We start from the raw sequence: 16,895 nt of genomic DNA, 5'->3' as shown, positions 1-16,895 counted from the left end.
ATGGTGCATTTTTTGCTTTCATGTACTGAAAATCTCAGTCTATGAATCTGAATTCTATAATACCACACGCCCCCAAGAAAAAAAATGCTCATCCTATATCTCTGGGGTCGAGCCCAGGCAGTAAGTGGTTGACAAATGTATTTTGAAAGATAAATATAAGGCAAGAGGCATAGAAAATCTGGAGGTTTAGTCACATCTTTCTCAAGCTAGATGTGTGATCTTTCAACCTAATTGACTGTATTTTATTTATAAGATGAAGAGGATTTGCTAATCAGTCCTAAAGTCCTATTAAGCTTTATGTTTGTATGATTGTTGTTGTCTTTATGAATCTCTAATTTAGCATACCAAGGATATTAGGGAATGGAAGAGAAAAATATAGATTGGGGGAGAAAATATTGCTAAGACCTTATAAAATGTCACCTATTGTTTTAAGTGCCTTACATTAATGCATCCATTTTATTGTTACAAAAATCTTTAACAAAAGGAAATGTTCTTTTTTCTACATTGTACAAATAAAACAAGTAAAGAAGAAAAAAGTTAGACAAGGGGACCAAGGAGATATAACTACTAAAAAAGAGCCAAGATTTCAACCCAGCTATCTGAATCAAGAACTATACCTTACACTCTAAAGCCCTGCACATGTCAAATGCTCAGTGCAGATTTCTTATTTTTGTTGTTAATGTTCATAGCAATACCTACTGCTTTGTGAGACTTCTGCCAGAGTTCAGAGATTACTTTAGTACTTTGAGATGTATGGAATCCAAAGTCTGACAATTTTATCCTAGATTCTCTCAAGAATTTTTAACAGGGTCTGTTTTAATCAGACCTATATACCATGTAAGAGTATCCTCAAAACAATCCACAGTCTGCATTAGTATAAATTTGAGTGTGTTAAAATGCAGATTTTTGGATCCCAACCTAGACACATTGAATCATTATATGAGAAGTGAAATCGAGAAATGAATAATTTAACCATCACAATTATCACTGCTGTAGATGAAATGAAGAATTCCTTAGTTTTCATTGTTCATTTTAGACAATCCAATAATAATTTCAAATAACAACATCCCAAGATATAAATAAAAAAATGTAGTCATCCAGCCGAGCAGGCAGAGAGCCATCCAACCATCCATTCATTCAAAAAATCTACATTGACTTTTTACCATGTGACAGATGTTACACTGGAAGCTGGAGATAGGGATTTAGCCTCTGTGGAGATTACTCTAATATGATAAAAAAAAAAAAACCCTCAAAACCCCCCAAAAAACAAGGAACCAAGCTTAACCATTTTGAAAATATTTGGTGAGAAGATATAGTTGAAGAGAAAATAGTCCTTCATTATTAAACATCCATTCTTCTCATATTTCAGTGCCTGTGTGCCAGGTTCTGAATGGAGTGTAAAATCATTTTTATTGATTAGCGTAAACCAAGTGTGTTGCTTGACTCTGTTGTAGAAAGCAAAGCAATCGGCAAGACTCCAATCCTGAATTTGCCATATATTAACATAAAATCAAGGACTTGTCAGTTTTATCCATAATACAGATGTAGCTGCACATTTTCTATCTATATCACAGACTCATTATAGTACTATGCAATCTAAAAACTGCTTATGAACATAGAAAATGTGGCATCCTAAATACATTGTTAGCTTTATCAGTGATGGTTATTAATAAAATACATTTCTCAAGTTATAAATAACTTAGGTAGAACACTTACACTTCTTATGCTCAGATTTCTAAGGCCCAGAAAACATGAAGAATTAAGGCTAGTCTACCTTGAGACAGTGTTTTCCTACTGCTATTGTCTTGCTACTGAGATCTGCATTTGTATAATCAATGCAGTGCAATGTAAATAAAAAGTTAAAAAGAGTTAATGTGTTTCATGATGCATGTCTCTCCTTGACTTGATATAGTTGTTGGGATAATAATTTTTTATTATCTTGTTAAATCTATGGTCAATATTAATCTAACCTGAGATGAGAGTCTTACAACAATAAAGATGGCTGATGTCAAGGGTAGTACTTACAGCAACCATGTTGAGTGTGGCAATTTTAGTTATAATAGCTAAATTTCTGCTTTGGTGTAAGGGGTAAAAACAAAGGGAAATGGACAGCCAAAATGGTACTATATGTACAAATTGAAAACAAAAAGAAGCTGTAAATAGGTGTTTAAAATGGATACTTAGAAAAATAAACATTCTGATCTATTTTAACAATCCCGCCTCACTGTAGCCATGGCAATACTCCTCTAGGTTATCCAGCAGCTTGAAATTCAGAATTACACAGAAAATAGAACAAGTGCAAACGAATGCTCTGTAAATCTATTAGGAGTCAAACCTTGGCACTGCTGTATGGGCAATCATCAAAGAACAGTGTCTTCAAATATAAATTGGGGCAACATTGTACTGCTGCTTTTATTTATAGATGAAACTTTTCTCAACTCTGTTCCCTGAGCTCTTTGCTTTATCCTGAACTTGTTTTACATTCTTTTCCCTTGGTGAAGTTCTGTATGATTTGGCTTGTGAGAATTTTCCTCTTTCTTTGCATTGAGCCTGCTGAATTTAATGCAGCACAGAGTTGCAGACTGATGAGGCCTCACATCAGGGAGGGTAGTATATCTATGGGTATCCCTTAAGAGCAAACCATAAGATAAAATAATAGGTCACACTTTCCATCCTGATATGTAAAGATTGTCAACCATTAATCTTAATTTAATATCACTTTCCACTCTTCCAGAAATCTTAGTTTTTAGTTCTGTGTTTTTATTTTCCATTCACCATTATCATTACTAAAACATCTTATTATATAATATCTTAACATACAGGGGTTTGGGTCATTTTATGTTGGTAACATTTTATGTTAAGATGAGTTGGCCTTTGGTTGATTTTTTTTTCCCCTACCATTTCTTGATAGAAAATAATTTGAGAAGCAAAACGTGAAGTGTTCATTAAGCAGTGTCTTTTACCAGGATGGTAAGAATTTAGGAATTCCAGGATTATTTGCCATCTCCAATTAATTAATCCCCCAAAGTAACTTCAATCTTTTCTCATGGACCATGAGCTGTGGACAATTTATCAAGTGGAGCTCTCCTGGTCCCAATTCTATTTCTCACTGTTTTTTCTCAGCTTATCAGTCAGGCGTGATAGTTCCTCCAGGTGCTCTTGTAAGTCTAACAGATCACCATCATCACTGTCATTTATTGACTGCCAGATAAATACTTTGCAGAGCATGGTGTAAACTGCTTCTCTGGGAAATCTAGCTCCACATATAAATTCATGTTTCTTTTCTAAAGTGACACTCCAGTATTTGCTACTAAGCAACAGCTATCTCTCTGACAGATCTACTGTTCTTTACTTTTTTCATGGGTCGTGTAACCAAGACTTGGGAAAAACTTTTATGCTTTTTGATTGAAAGATGCTTTTAAGGACACAGAATTTTAACTCCAGAAAGTAGAAAAATCATCTAGTTGACAAAAAGTACTACATTACCTAACTTTTAAGTAGAAAAGTGTGGGCAAAGTAACAGGGAGACAATGCAAATCTCAGTTATCATTCTAAGTTTGGTGTGGATTTACTAAACCTATTTTCCATATTGTGACCTTGCCTGTGTTCTATGTCAATATCACCTTTTCCCTCCAGGGAGGGTACAAATAGCAAGTTGTTTTGTTGCTTGGCAAGATTCCCTCTTGTGAAAGTTAGCAATGTACAACCCAACTCTGCTTTCAAAACCTGTATTTGTTCTGGTGTTTCTGAAGTTGACCTGGAAAAATTAGTTTTATTTATATTTGATTGTTATTGTGATTATCATAGAATCAATACTGATCTAGTTATATGATCTCTACTCCTTCTCTCAACTGGAATCCTTAACTAATAAAATAAATAGAATAAAATAAAATAAAATAAAATAAGATAAAAAAACTGAACAAAAGTTTCAGAAACATTTTGCAGAAAAAATCAAGGAGGAGTCAGCCAGAACATAAAGAAGGAATATTACCTAAGGAGATTTGAATATTTAAAAGGGTTGTGAAATAAAACTTGTAGATGTGTACACCACAACAAAGTAATAGATAGGCCAGGTCAATTTGGGTTGAACATGAGCTTACATAAGTATCTGAAAGCTTCAAATGAAAATAAATCTGATACCCTATTGAGGAAAATAAAATTACCTTGGAATGTTTAAAATCCATAGCTATATTGTTAAGAGTAAGACAATCTATACTGTAAGAGTAAGACTATACTGTCTTCTATTGGCCATGCTTTCACGTAATTTCAAGTTCTCTGAAGACAAAAATTATCATTTGGTCCATATTTCAAATTTCAATGTGGGTCTGGTATATTGAAACTTTTGAGAATTTCCCAAATAGAATATAATGTATTTTATGCACTAATAGATAATTTATTTGATTCTATTAATTTTTATAAATCTCTCATTCCAATCACCCTTGAATTCTATAATGCCATATTGTTCTAACTTTTACTTACTATCTGAATATTTCTTCTTTATCCCCTTCACTTGCTCATCCTTCAGTTTCTGCTCCCATCCCTAGATTAAACACTTAAGCTAATTTGGTCAAGTGTGAAAGATATGGTTGGGACTCCATATCCCCTCAGCATTCAGGGTATCCATACATGCCAGCGGCTTTATTCTGCAGTACCTGCAACACTGTACCTGAGGACTATCTCTGGCCACAAGGATGTTCTCCAGCAGCGGCATGAGGCATGTCAGAGGAAGCAGACAATTAATGTTCTTGGAAGCAGTCCTCAACAAATTACAGGCAGGTATAGTGGATACATAACCCAGCTTCCTTGTCCCTTGGGAGGATAGGGGCAGGGTGTACCAATTCTGAGGCATATTATAGTCTACCCAAGTAATACGTTCATTGACCCAGTCTATATTGACTTCTTTTCCTTTTCTCCTCTATCTCCCTTCCCTACCAGTTCTTCATGAGATTACTTTCCAAAGAAACTATTTGTGCTCAAATATATTGATTCGGCCTCTGCTTCTTGGGTTACTCAATCCAAAGAGTATGTTATTTGACTTCTTTAAGGTTCAATTTACTTGCCAAAGAAAAGAAAAGAAAATACAGAACTACAGGATTTTTGTGAGATAATGAAATAAATTATGTGAAGCATTTTATATAATAACTATTTTGAGCATAAGAAATATTATTTCCTTTTTCTCTCACCATAAATAATATTTGCTTGTTTCAAATCATCTGCACATTAGTGGGGTTGCTCTTTTTAAGATTGTATTTTTACTGTTTCTCTCTTGCTGGAATGTTCTCAAAAAAGCATAGGGTGGTAGACTATTGACCAAATGTGGCCTATAGACATGGTTAGTTTAGTTGTCACAGTAAAGGTTAGCCCAGCATTATAAGCTACAATTTTCTACCAACATTTAAGACAAGGACATTTTATGGTTTAAAGCTCAGATTCCTGGCTTATCTTGGGAAAAAAAAACAAACAAACAAACAAAACAATGACAGCAGATAGAGAAATTTGAGCCTGAGTTCCTATACGGCAAGAGTCAGCTAGCATTAACAGGTAACTACCCACACCAGATGGAGCACGTACTCTGTTGTTGTCTCCTCAACAGGCTGATCGCCTGTCAATTGTTACTCATAGTAACAGTTACATTATTTTCCTTAAGAAAAGTCAGGAATAAAGAGAAATGTTTCCTGTAATTACTTCTCTATTCAAAGAGAGAAAACAAAGAAAAACAGACTGATAATGTTATTGTTCAAACATATGAGTCGAATTTGTTAACTTATGGAAATGAAAGGGACTTCTATGTTTCTAATTTGCTAACTACACCCTACCTCCTTCAGTTATGCCTGCAGGTTTATGAACCAAATTCCGAAGGGGGGAATTCCAGACTCCTCAGCCTTGTCTTAAAAGACTCCACATTTTGGAATCTGTATGTCATCTTAATCCACTGCTCCTAAATAGCCTTTCTGCAATTAGAAAGTCAATTTGGACATCTCTCTTTTGTGAAGACACTTCTTGGAAGAGATGATAGAGCCCATTTATATACATTTTCCTTAGTCACATTCTTTTTTCAAGATTATAATCAACTAATCCAATCCTAGCAGATAATGTTTTATGGTGCTCCCTCCCTTTTGTACTTGTGTTCAGTATATTATTCAATATTAGTTAACATAGTTAAGAGTTGGAAGCATTGTAAAAATGAGATCCCTACAGGGGCGCCTGGGTGGCACAGAGGTTAAGTGTCTGCCTTCAGCTCAGGGCGTGATCTCGGTGATCTGGGATTGAGCCCCATGTCAGGCTCCTCCGCTATGAGCCTGCTTCTTCCTCTCCCACTCCCCCTGCTTGTGTCCCCTCTCTCGCTGGCTGTCTCTATCTCTGTCGAATAAATAAAATAAAAATCTTTAAAAAAAAAATGAGATCCCTACAACACAATGGATTAAAGAAGCTAGATATCTAGTTCTCTCATGTACTAGTCTCAGAGTAAGTAGAATGAATAGGCTGGGCATCTTTACTCTGCATAGTCATTCAGTGATGCAAGTCCTTCCATCTTGTTTCTCTACCTTTTACTAAGGTTTTTGCTTTCATCTTCATGATCACATCAGTGTTTCCAACATCTAAGTTACTGGAAGAGAAAAGAATATGGAGGAGCCCATACCCAGTGGTAGGTTCATGCTGATAGTGACTTATTTCAGTTCTATTTATATTTCATTGACAAGAATTTAGTAATATGGCTGCATCTGCCTGAAAGAAGGACTTGAAGCATGCTTTCAGTATGGGTGTCTGTATGGCCAACTATAGTTCTGTCCTATGGAGAAGGAGAAGAATAATTCTGATGGCAACCTAGTGCTCTCTACCATTGTCATATTATTTCTCAAACCAGGTGCGTTTGTCCTATTTCTTTCTTTCTCTAATTCCAACCTATTTTTCATGGTCCAATTTGAATAATACCTGTCCCTTAAGTCTCCCCAGTTGGACTCACTTGCATTTCTTTGACCTTAGATTGTGATTATTGGCTCCATCATCTGATAAACAAATGTGTTGAGAAATATCAATGTGCCTAATTGTGCCATATTCCTGAGAATAAAAGATAAGTCAGAGATCCAAGGTTTAATATCAGATTACAATTCAATCTAAACATTTTAAGTTGCTATATTTTAAAAATTATCTTCTCATGGGTTCAAGGCTTATATCAACAAATTAAATGTTTTGTTTTTAAAGAGAGTAAAATACCACCTGCTGTATTTATTTTACCCTCATCTGGCATAAGGTATTATGGTATAGCTGAATATTTTTGGATTTACATGTAGATTTAGAGAATCCACCCCCCCATTCTACTGTGTATCCTTAACTGCCTTTATACAGTGGGATTTTAGGTAAAATATGTGAAAGTACATTTGTATTTTAAGGGTTTTGACATAGGAGTTGTTGAATTGGATATTAAATATGCATATTATTTGGTGATAGTTTAGTCTGGAAATCAGATTTGATAGATTTCACATTGTTATTCTCAGACTGATGATTTTGCAATCTTTTACATGTGAACTTGATTTCATGATTGTTTTTGTATTTTTTAAGAGAAATTATTTGCTTTCATTTGCAGTAAAGACAGCAATATCCATTTACCTTCTAAACACTTAAGAAAATGCCTCCAGAAACAATTACTAAACCTTTTTTTTTAATTTTTTAAAAACTTTTGGACATTTATAGCTAGTGAAATACTTGATGTTTCCTGAAGCTGTAGCAATTTACATCTATGTCCGATTGTTCCTTAAATTATCAAGGATTTAAAGAATATTCTTAAATCATAAACAAAAAGAAATTTAACTTTTTAAAATTTAGGAATGTTGATGGAAAGAATAAATAAGAAAGATAAAAAAGTCAAAAATAAATGTGAAATATTTGTAGTAGGAATTCTGAGTAGCTGTAGTCAATGTTGGTATTATAGTAAATACCTCCCCAAATTTCCTCCTTAAATGATGAAAAATAACCTCACACCTAAGGAAATTTCATGGAAAATTACACCATAAATATTCTTGGAAGACAGAATGCTGAAGCTGCAAAATAATTGTGTGAAAAGGGATATATTTGGGCAAGGATAAAAAAAAATCAGATAAAATACCCCACTATCATAAAATCTAAATAAAACTCCTAAAGTCCTTATCATGAAACAAAGTTGTTCATGTATCAACTGAAGGAAATTAATCCTATAAAAGGTATAAAAAGTAAAATTTCCATGAAATAAAGAATAATATGTTAATGCTTTAAAAATTAATATATAGTCAAAAAGCATTGGAGATATGAAAAACTAATCAGAAATTCAAACTAAAAGTAGAAATGGACAAAAAGGGGAAAGAAATGGAAGAAAATGCAAACTTTTCTCATAAATGAATATTCTATTACAAGTTGCCCAAAGGAGAATAAATTCAAATAAAAATTTAATAAAGAATATTGTAAAAAGGCAGGAAAACAGCAAAGAGATTTAAAATGACATAAAGAAGTAAAAAGTCAGAAACTAATGAACATGAAAGATAAAGAAGGAATATGACTTACATTATTAGGGTTTCTGAAGATCTCACTAGTTGACTGAAAACAACCGAGAATAATCAACTCAAAGACATAGTCAAGTAAACCCATTGAAAGTCAAAGACAAAGATTAAATCCTCAAAGTTTCCAGACAAAAGATCAAATCAAATAACTTATTCAGGTAACACAATTAGCCTAGTATCACACTTTTTACAGCTGACACATAAAATGAAACAACAATAAATGGGTATTTTTTAAACATTCAATGAAAGTGTGCACCAAGAATGTTATGCATATAAATAAACAAAATTAGAAATGAAAGGGAGAACAGTGTAAGTGATGCTACAGAAATACATAGGATCATGAAAGACTACTATGAAAATTGGACAACCTAGAAGATATGGATAAATTCCTAGAAATATGCAACCTACCAAGATTAAATCATGATGAAATAGAAAATCTGAGCAGAATGATTACTTGCAAGGAGATTCAATTAGTGATAAAAAACCTTCCAACAACCAAAAGTCTAGGACCTGATGGCTTCCCTGGTGAATTTTATCAAATAATAATAAATAAATAAATAAATAAATAAGTATTCATAGGAATATATTATTTAGATTTTGCTGTTTAGTAAACCACCTCAAAGCAACATTTATTTGGCTCGGAATTCTATGGTTCAACAATTTGGGTCAGGTTCAGCTGGTGGTCCTTATGTTGTTGCAGTTTTGTGTTTGCAATCATTTTCTGATAATCAGGTGGCTGCTGCTCTGGTTGTGGTAGATTCTTAAAACTGGACAGTTTGTGTCTTATCCACACGATTTCTAATTTTCCAGCATGTTAGCTCAGGCTTGGTCACATGGTAACAATAGAGTTCAAAGAGAGAGTAGAGTCATAAAAAGCCACTTTATACCCTAACTTAGAGCTAGCACACTGTCATTGAAGCCACATTCTGTTTCCAAAAGCAAATCATGAAATTAACTCAGATTCTGGGTGTGAAATATCCACCTCTTGATGGAAGAATCTATGAAATCACATTGCAAGTGCCACAGACTGAGGAAGGAGTGGGAATTATGACTATCTTTTCATTCTATCATATAAAGCACTAAATCAAATATCTTAGAACTTATTCAAAATTTTAGTGCTCTACTTATCAGTATGTTTATTCAAGAAATATTTAATGAGTCTTTATTAAATTCCAAACACTATTCTTGCCACAGTAAAGGGATTATAAATAGGCCAGAAATATTTTTCTGTTAAGCTATAAACAATAAAGGGAAATTCAGACAAACTTGCATAAATAAAAATTTAACATTTGTAGTACACAGCTCCTGATGCCTCTCAAAGAGATCCCTGCCCCCCAATATTCATTCCCTTGTATAATCTCCTCTCTAGTAGTGTGAGGGGGCCTTATTGACTTGCTTCAAAGGTATAGAATATGGCAAAAATGATGTAATATCACCTTTGAGATGAGGTTACAAAAAGACTCTGGCTTCCACCTTGCTCACCATCTCTTGCTTTCTCACTTGCACACTCAAATGGAAGCCATTTACTGCCAGTGAGGTTCCACATGGAGAGAGATACATGGCATGGAACCACAAGTCATAGATGGTCTCTAGTCAGCAGACAGTGGAAAATTGTGGCTCTGTATCCAACAATGTGGGAAGAACTGAATCTTGCTCACAAACTTGGAAAAGAGCTTAGAAGTGGGTCCTCTCAGAGTTTTTCCTGATGATAAAACTGTGGACTTAGCCATCACCCTGATTTCAGCCTTGTATGAGCCCTGAGTCATTGGACGAACTGAGCTGTGCCCAGATTCCTGACCCAGAGAAACTGAGAGAAAATCACTCTTATTGTTTTTCTTGTTTTGTTTTGTTTTAAGCCACTAAGTTTTGAGGCAATATGTTACACAGAATTGGATAAATTAATACAATATCTGTAAGGTATAACACATCATAAAAATGCAAGATGCAAGACACCATGAACACATTTTTAAAACAGTGACTGACCAGAATTAAATGTTTACAACACAAATACTAAAAAAGTATTCACATATACAATAACATTTTTGATAATAATTAATTCCCAAAGGATAATTAGCAAAAGATGAACAACTTAATGAAGAAAAATGTAAGAAAATATGTACACTAAGAGTAATCCATGAAGGGGCGCCTGGGTAGCGCAGTTGTTAAAGCGACTGCCTTCAGCTCAGGGCGTGATCCCGGCATTCCGGTATTGAGTCCCACATCGGGCTCCTCGGCTAGGAGCCGGCTTCTTCCTCTCCCTCTCCCCCTGCCTGTGTTCCCTCTCTCGCTGGCTGTCTCTCTGTCACATAAATAAATAAAATCTTTAAAAAAAAAAAAGAATAATCCATGAAAAGATAAAACCTGGATAAAGTACCAGAGAATTGGACTCACACCATTTATTGCTTATGAGAATATAAATAGTCATATCCTTTTGGAAGGCAATTTAGTCATATCTGTGTCATCTCTGATTTGTAATACTGATTCTAAAACTATAACTACAAAATATTGTGAAAGTTTATATATAAATAAATATTCAGTGCAAAATTATTTACATAACAAAAATATAGGTAGCAACCTAATGGTTCATCAACTGAGAAATGGTTTTAAATAAAGGACATATTTATATAGTGGAATATTCTATCACTATCAAATACTGACTTATAATGTGGATAGATTATTATGTGAAAACAATCAGTTCCAGATCTTTAATTCAAGGTAGTATATGATGTGTCACAAGAGGAACAAAATGTCACAAGAGGAACAAAAATGCCACAGAAAAAAATGTTTTCATCAGTAGCTGAATTACATTTTTCCTTGGGCATTTAGATAACACTGCATCTATAAAATTTTTCTTCTGCCCTCTGAAACTATTCATTATCTCTGTGGGGCAGTAGGACAGAAATTTTAGAAGTATTTCATAAAACAATAATCTTACATATTAATATGAGTTTCTAAATATATTTTAAAAACCTTATTGAAAGCAATTCACAATAACATAGGAACACTTTTAAGCAAGATTATTAACTATATAATAACCTTCTGATGAGATAAATTTCCTGTTATTTTATAAGTGGATAATTCTCTAAATGTAGTGATACTGAAAACCCCTGTAGAAAACAGGCAAAGGATTTTTCATTTTGACAAAAGTAATTCTCTTCATTTATAATGAAGCTTGTGCTCTCTGCATGCTCATTTACTTCTTAACTGAATAACATAGAAAATGGAAAATTAATGTCTTATCTATGAATGTTAACAAAATCGGTTACTAAAGAGTTACCACAATCTATCTAATGCTAATTTTATCCATATGGAAAGAATAAAATGGACCATTTAAGTAATTATATGTGTAATTCATTCTCATCTTACTTCAATTGAAATGAGTGATGGGAATGAGTCTGACAGCAGGTAATACAAAAATAATTTCTGTCTATGAAACAGATTTTGTGACTTTGTCCTTCAGTAACAGATTTGCCACTTTAATTATACTTTGTGAATGCATATTTTAAAATTATTTTTAATACTCGAAATACCTGTCAGCTGATAGGAGGAAAGTGAAGGTCAAAGTTCATATGGTGTGGCTTTAAATAGGAATAATTTTTAGTTTTCTCACATAACACTGAAAGTGGATGAATTGTGTAGAAAAATGAGTCAACTTAGCCGTGTAATTATCTCATAAAATACACCTTCTTAAAGCAATGTGAAAATATGCTAACCTTTTCCCACTCAAGGGACTTACCGGAGAGAACGACTAGCAGATTTGGGGAAGAGTGGAAGACAGTGTGGCTGGAGTGCTACAGTGTGGGGACCAGGAGAGATGAGATCAGAGTTGTAGGGATCCAGATCATAAATCACATTAGCGATCTTGGACTTTTCCTTTGAGTAAAATGGGAAGACACTGAAGAGTTTTGCACAGAGGAATGACACAATCTGGTTTACAATGGGTTCTTTCTGGAGTTTGTGCTGTGAGAAACACACACAAGAGCAGAAGCAGGAAGACCAGTTATGACGTGTGAGAAATAGGAAATATATATAGGTATCTGCCCCCTGAGTCCTGGCACAGAGCTCCTAAAACCCTTGTAATTTCCTAAGTGATAAGAGGGATAGGAGCATCTTTTGTTTTAATGAGGCGTTATTGAATGGGTTGCTGTTTGGTGACCAAAGAGACAAAACCATGATTAGAAGCTTGAAATTTTCTTTTCTTTTTTTCTTAAAATTTTTTAAGATTTTATTTATTTGTTAGAGAGAGCGAGAGAGAGAGAGCACGGGCCTGGGAGGAGCACAGGGAGAGGAGAAGCAGGCTCCTTGCTGATCAGGGATCCCAATGCCGGACTCAATCCCAGGACCCCAGGATCATGACCTGAGCCAAAAGCAGACGTTTAACCAGCTGAGCTACCAGATGCCCCGAAGCTTGGAATTTTCAAATCCACCACCCTGTTCTCCAGGGAGGGAAGAGGGGCTGGCAATGGAGTTAATAATTGATCATGCTTATATGAGAAGATTCCACAAAATTTCAATAGTGTGGGGTTCAGAGAGGTTCCAGGTGGGCAAACACATCCATACCATGAGAGTGATTCCCTCAACTCCACGGGGACAGAAGCTCCTGCGCTCGGACCCTCCCAGACCTCACCTTATGTATCACTTCAGCTGGTAATTCACCTGTATTCATATTCTTTAATAAATTGGTAAATGTAAATAAGTGTTTCCCTGAGGTCTGTGAGCTACTCCATCAAAGTAATCGAAACTGAGGAAAGGGTCTTTGGAATCTCTGATCCATAATAGGTTGGTAGAAGCACAGGTGACAACCATGGGTTTGCAACTGGCATCTAAAATGGGGTGGGGGTGTCATCAATGAGACCCCTTGACTCCCTGGACTCAGGATTGACCCTTGAACTCAGAAATGACCTCCTGAACACAGGAAACATCTAGAAGCTTCTGCCTGTTAATTTCATCTTTTAGAAACTAACAAATTTCTAGAACAAGAAAAAAAATATTTGAGGACCCAATATCAGCACAGATGAATCAGAAAGTGCTAGACAGTTACCTCAGCTCCATTATAATGTTAAAATCCCCCTGTGAATAATCCTCTTAAGCCCCAGTAAAAGGAGCCTGATTACTCCTGTCAGGGAGTCTCAGCTTTGGAACTTATGATCTCCTTATGTGCTGCAAGTAAAGAAGACTTTGTGAAGCAACTCCACCTGGTGTAGTCTCTGTCACTCTAAGGAGCAGACCTACTTTGGTCTGGTAACAGTTGGGGAGAGCCTTGAGGCGCTGAGTCCTTACTGGTGGGATCAGATATGTCTGGGTAATGTCTGTATCAAGTTATACTGTAGGATGCTCACCTGGTTCCTGAGCCTTGCTTATTGTTCTGGGGGAAAATCCACACACATTTGGTGACCAGAAGTGTCAAAAGTAAAGCGTTCTGTGTGAGCATAAAGCAAGACTCACAGTTTAAAAGAACACAGCAGAGAAGAACTGTTATTATTATTATTTTTTCTTATACAGTTGGAGGAAAACGGAGTTCTTCCACTTAGGAGGCTATTGCACTAATCCAGGTAAAAACGGAAATGGCAGATTAGGTCTGGGTTGGAACAGTTAAAGCTGGAGAGCAGCATTCTCTATATATTTTCAAAGTAGGTTATCCAGATTGCTGACAGATTGAGTATGGCATTGTCTCTTACTATTGAACTTACACTTGTTCTGTATACTTGAAAGCAGAAAATATTAGGATCCACAGTTGGTAAAGCAGTGACAAAAAAAGTAAAGTTAGTCTTAACCAATGTGGGAAACAAAGGCAGAAGAAAACTTATTAAATTTCCTTACTACTTAGAGCCCATTGACAAGTCCTTAAAATAGGCACAGTGACACTCCTCCAGGAATTCAACTGCCTAGATGTTGACACTTTGCTAAGGGCATAAGGCAATTCTAGCCACCCATACCCGCCCTCCATCCTGTAAGCTTACTTTAACATATAAAAATTCCTTTGGAAACTTCCTTTATCTCTAACCCCCCAAGATACATATTCACAATCATCCCCCCAAACATATGGCTTACCGATATACATCTCGAATGTCTCATGCCTAAGGTTTTATTAGACGGTAATAAATGACATTTTCCCAACAATACCAACCCCCTCAAGGTCCTGGAAAACTTGCTTCCAAGTTCTTTAGAGACTTAAGCTCTCCGTAACCCCCTTCCAACTTGAAAGTATATAATGGGCCACTCCTCATGACGCCCATGCGGCTCTTTCTGTCCATGGGTACTGTCCCTGTGCTTTAATAAAATCACTTTTTGCACAAAAGATGTCTCAAGAATTCTTTCTTGGTCATCAGCTTCGAACCCTAATGTCTTTCCTATATCATTAGCAATGAGTAATCGGCCTGCATATGAATTTCTGGAATGTATCAAATTTGGGGAAATACTAATACTGGGATCTCAGATGGGTGCTATGGGTCACTGAGACTAAAACAATGGCACTACACAAATACGAAAAGGTATGGAAAGAGGAAAACTTCAAAAAAAGCAGAGAGAAAAAGATTCACACATGTAGAGCGATAATCTGGAGGCTCCAGGAGCAGCACCTAGTAGAAGATTAGGGAGGCATGTGGTCAGTATCAGGTTGACTAGCCAGCTGACTATAGGCATACGTATGGTACAAAAACCTAGCCAGCTTTTCAAGGTGAATTTGAAGGAACAAAATTTACCATTAATATCCTCATTCAAGAAACAGTGTAATACATAGCAGTATGACAGATTTGGAGATTAGGCAATGAGGTGAGGGAAAAGCTACTAAGATTGTATTACAAAGACAAAGGCAAAGCCTCCATGAATTTGTAAAAGAATGCAAAAACCATGAAAGAGGAAGAGATCCTGAGACAATGAAATTATCAATCTAGAGCTCCTTGATTTTTTTGAAACCGTACAGGCTGGATCCTGGCAACAAAGGCTGAGGACAGACCTTGCAGGTGAGGACAGACCTTGCAGGTAAGGACAAGTAGCTACTTTATGATGGTGTGAGGAACATAAGGGCAGAGACTCTGGTGTATAGAAGTTTTCCATGCACAGGCAGATAAAACATCCACCTAATTAAACATCTGAAAAAATAAGTAAGGGGAATATAGAAAATGTTACTCTTATAATACTTACAAACAGGCAAATTTGAAGTTACATATAAAAAGTAACAAAATCACTTATTTACTTCTAAATTGAAAAATCAATAGTGTTTGAGACTCTATACATTCAGGAAATCTGGTGCTGAATTCAGAAACGTAGTCCTCACTAAATGTCTGGTACTCTTTCCACCTTTTCACTCACTTTTATTTTGTTATGTAGAAATATCCTTTTTAAAAACAAAATCGTAAATGAAATATATAAAAAAAAAAGTTGAAAGAAGACGGACTCTGGTTGAAGCAGGCAGACAGGAAAGTGAGAGTCATCTCTCCTTGGTCTTCCTCTTTTTCTTTTTGGTGACCGGAGGCTACTCAATGGGCCCCCGGAATTGTTGGAATATACATTAAAAAAGCACCATGTGTCGTCATGATGGTAATATATAATAGTGAACTGATATTGTTTGACTAATGTTTCATTCGTAAATATTTAATCATTTCATTGCAAAAAGGAAAGAAGAAAGGACATGAAGTAAACGCTTGATTGATTTTTGTTATGGACCATGGGCCCACATCTAAAGTAGTAATAGGTCAGCTTGTGACCAACATTACCCTGTTATGTCCCTGTTTTTCTGTTGACTACCAGTTGCAGTTGTCTTTCATTTAAGAATCCCTTGTATTAAAACTAGACATATTTAGACACCAGAATCTTCTGAGTAAGGTGGTATTAGAGGAACAAAGCAATTGAGACCAATACAGATCAAAATCCATCTAGAACATAAATTGATTGAGTTAAATACTACCTGGCATTTCACACACTATAAAATCAACCTTTTTGTCCATCTTTCATGTTGTCTCCTTTTCAAGTGCATGGTTAAACTCGTATAAATCTTATAATACAAGTCCTCTGTAGATGAACTCTTTAATTTAGGGAATTATACATTTACATTAAAAAGTAAATTTTAAAAATGCCTATTTTAAGCATATGTTCTATCTTTATACCTCTGATTTGGTGGTCTGAAACTGATTAATAAAATTTTAGAACTCATTAGCATGCATGTGCTGTATGTGTGATGTGGTGTGTGTGTGTGTGTACACGTGTGTGCGCACCCGTGTGTGTGTATATACACATTTACTTTGAAGTCTCAGTGAACCAGAAGTTTTTAACAAAAGAACTAATGATCGAACTAGGCAGAACTTAGGTTAAATGACTAGAAATTCATAAACTTGCAAATGAGGACAATGTTGGTATCTGAATTAA

General features: G+C 35.4%; 1 pseudogene; it reads right to left on the bottom strand.

Annotated features, from left to right (window-relative positions):
• The window catches only part of LOC100477758, a 31,916-nt pseudogene extending 27,205 nt beyond the window's left edge, over nucleotides 1–4,711 (bottom strand).
• Nucleotides 4,712–16,895: the final 12,184 nt, after the last annotated feature.

The sequence above is a fragment of the Ailuropoda melanoleuca genome, chromosome 10 (assembly GCF_002007445.2).
Source record: "Ailuropoda melanoleuca isolate Jingjing chromosome 10, ASM200744v2, whole genome shotgun sequence".
In the NCBI taxonomy this organism is placed as follows: domain Eukaryota; kingdom Metazoa; phylum Chordata; class Mammalia; order Carnivora; family Ursidae; genus Ailuropoda; species Ailuropoda melanoleuca.
The sequence above is the reverse complement of the archived record's forward strand: the minus strand, read 5'-3'. Positions and strand labels throughout refer to the sequence as shown.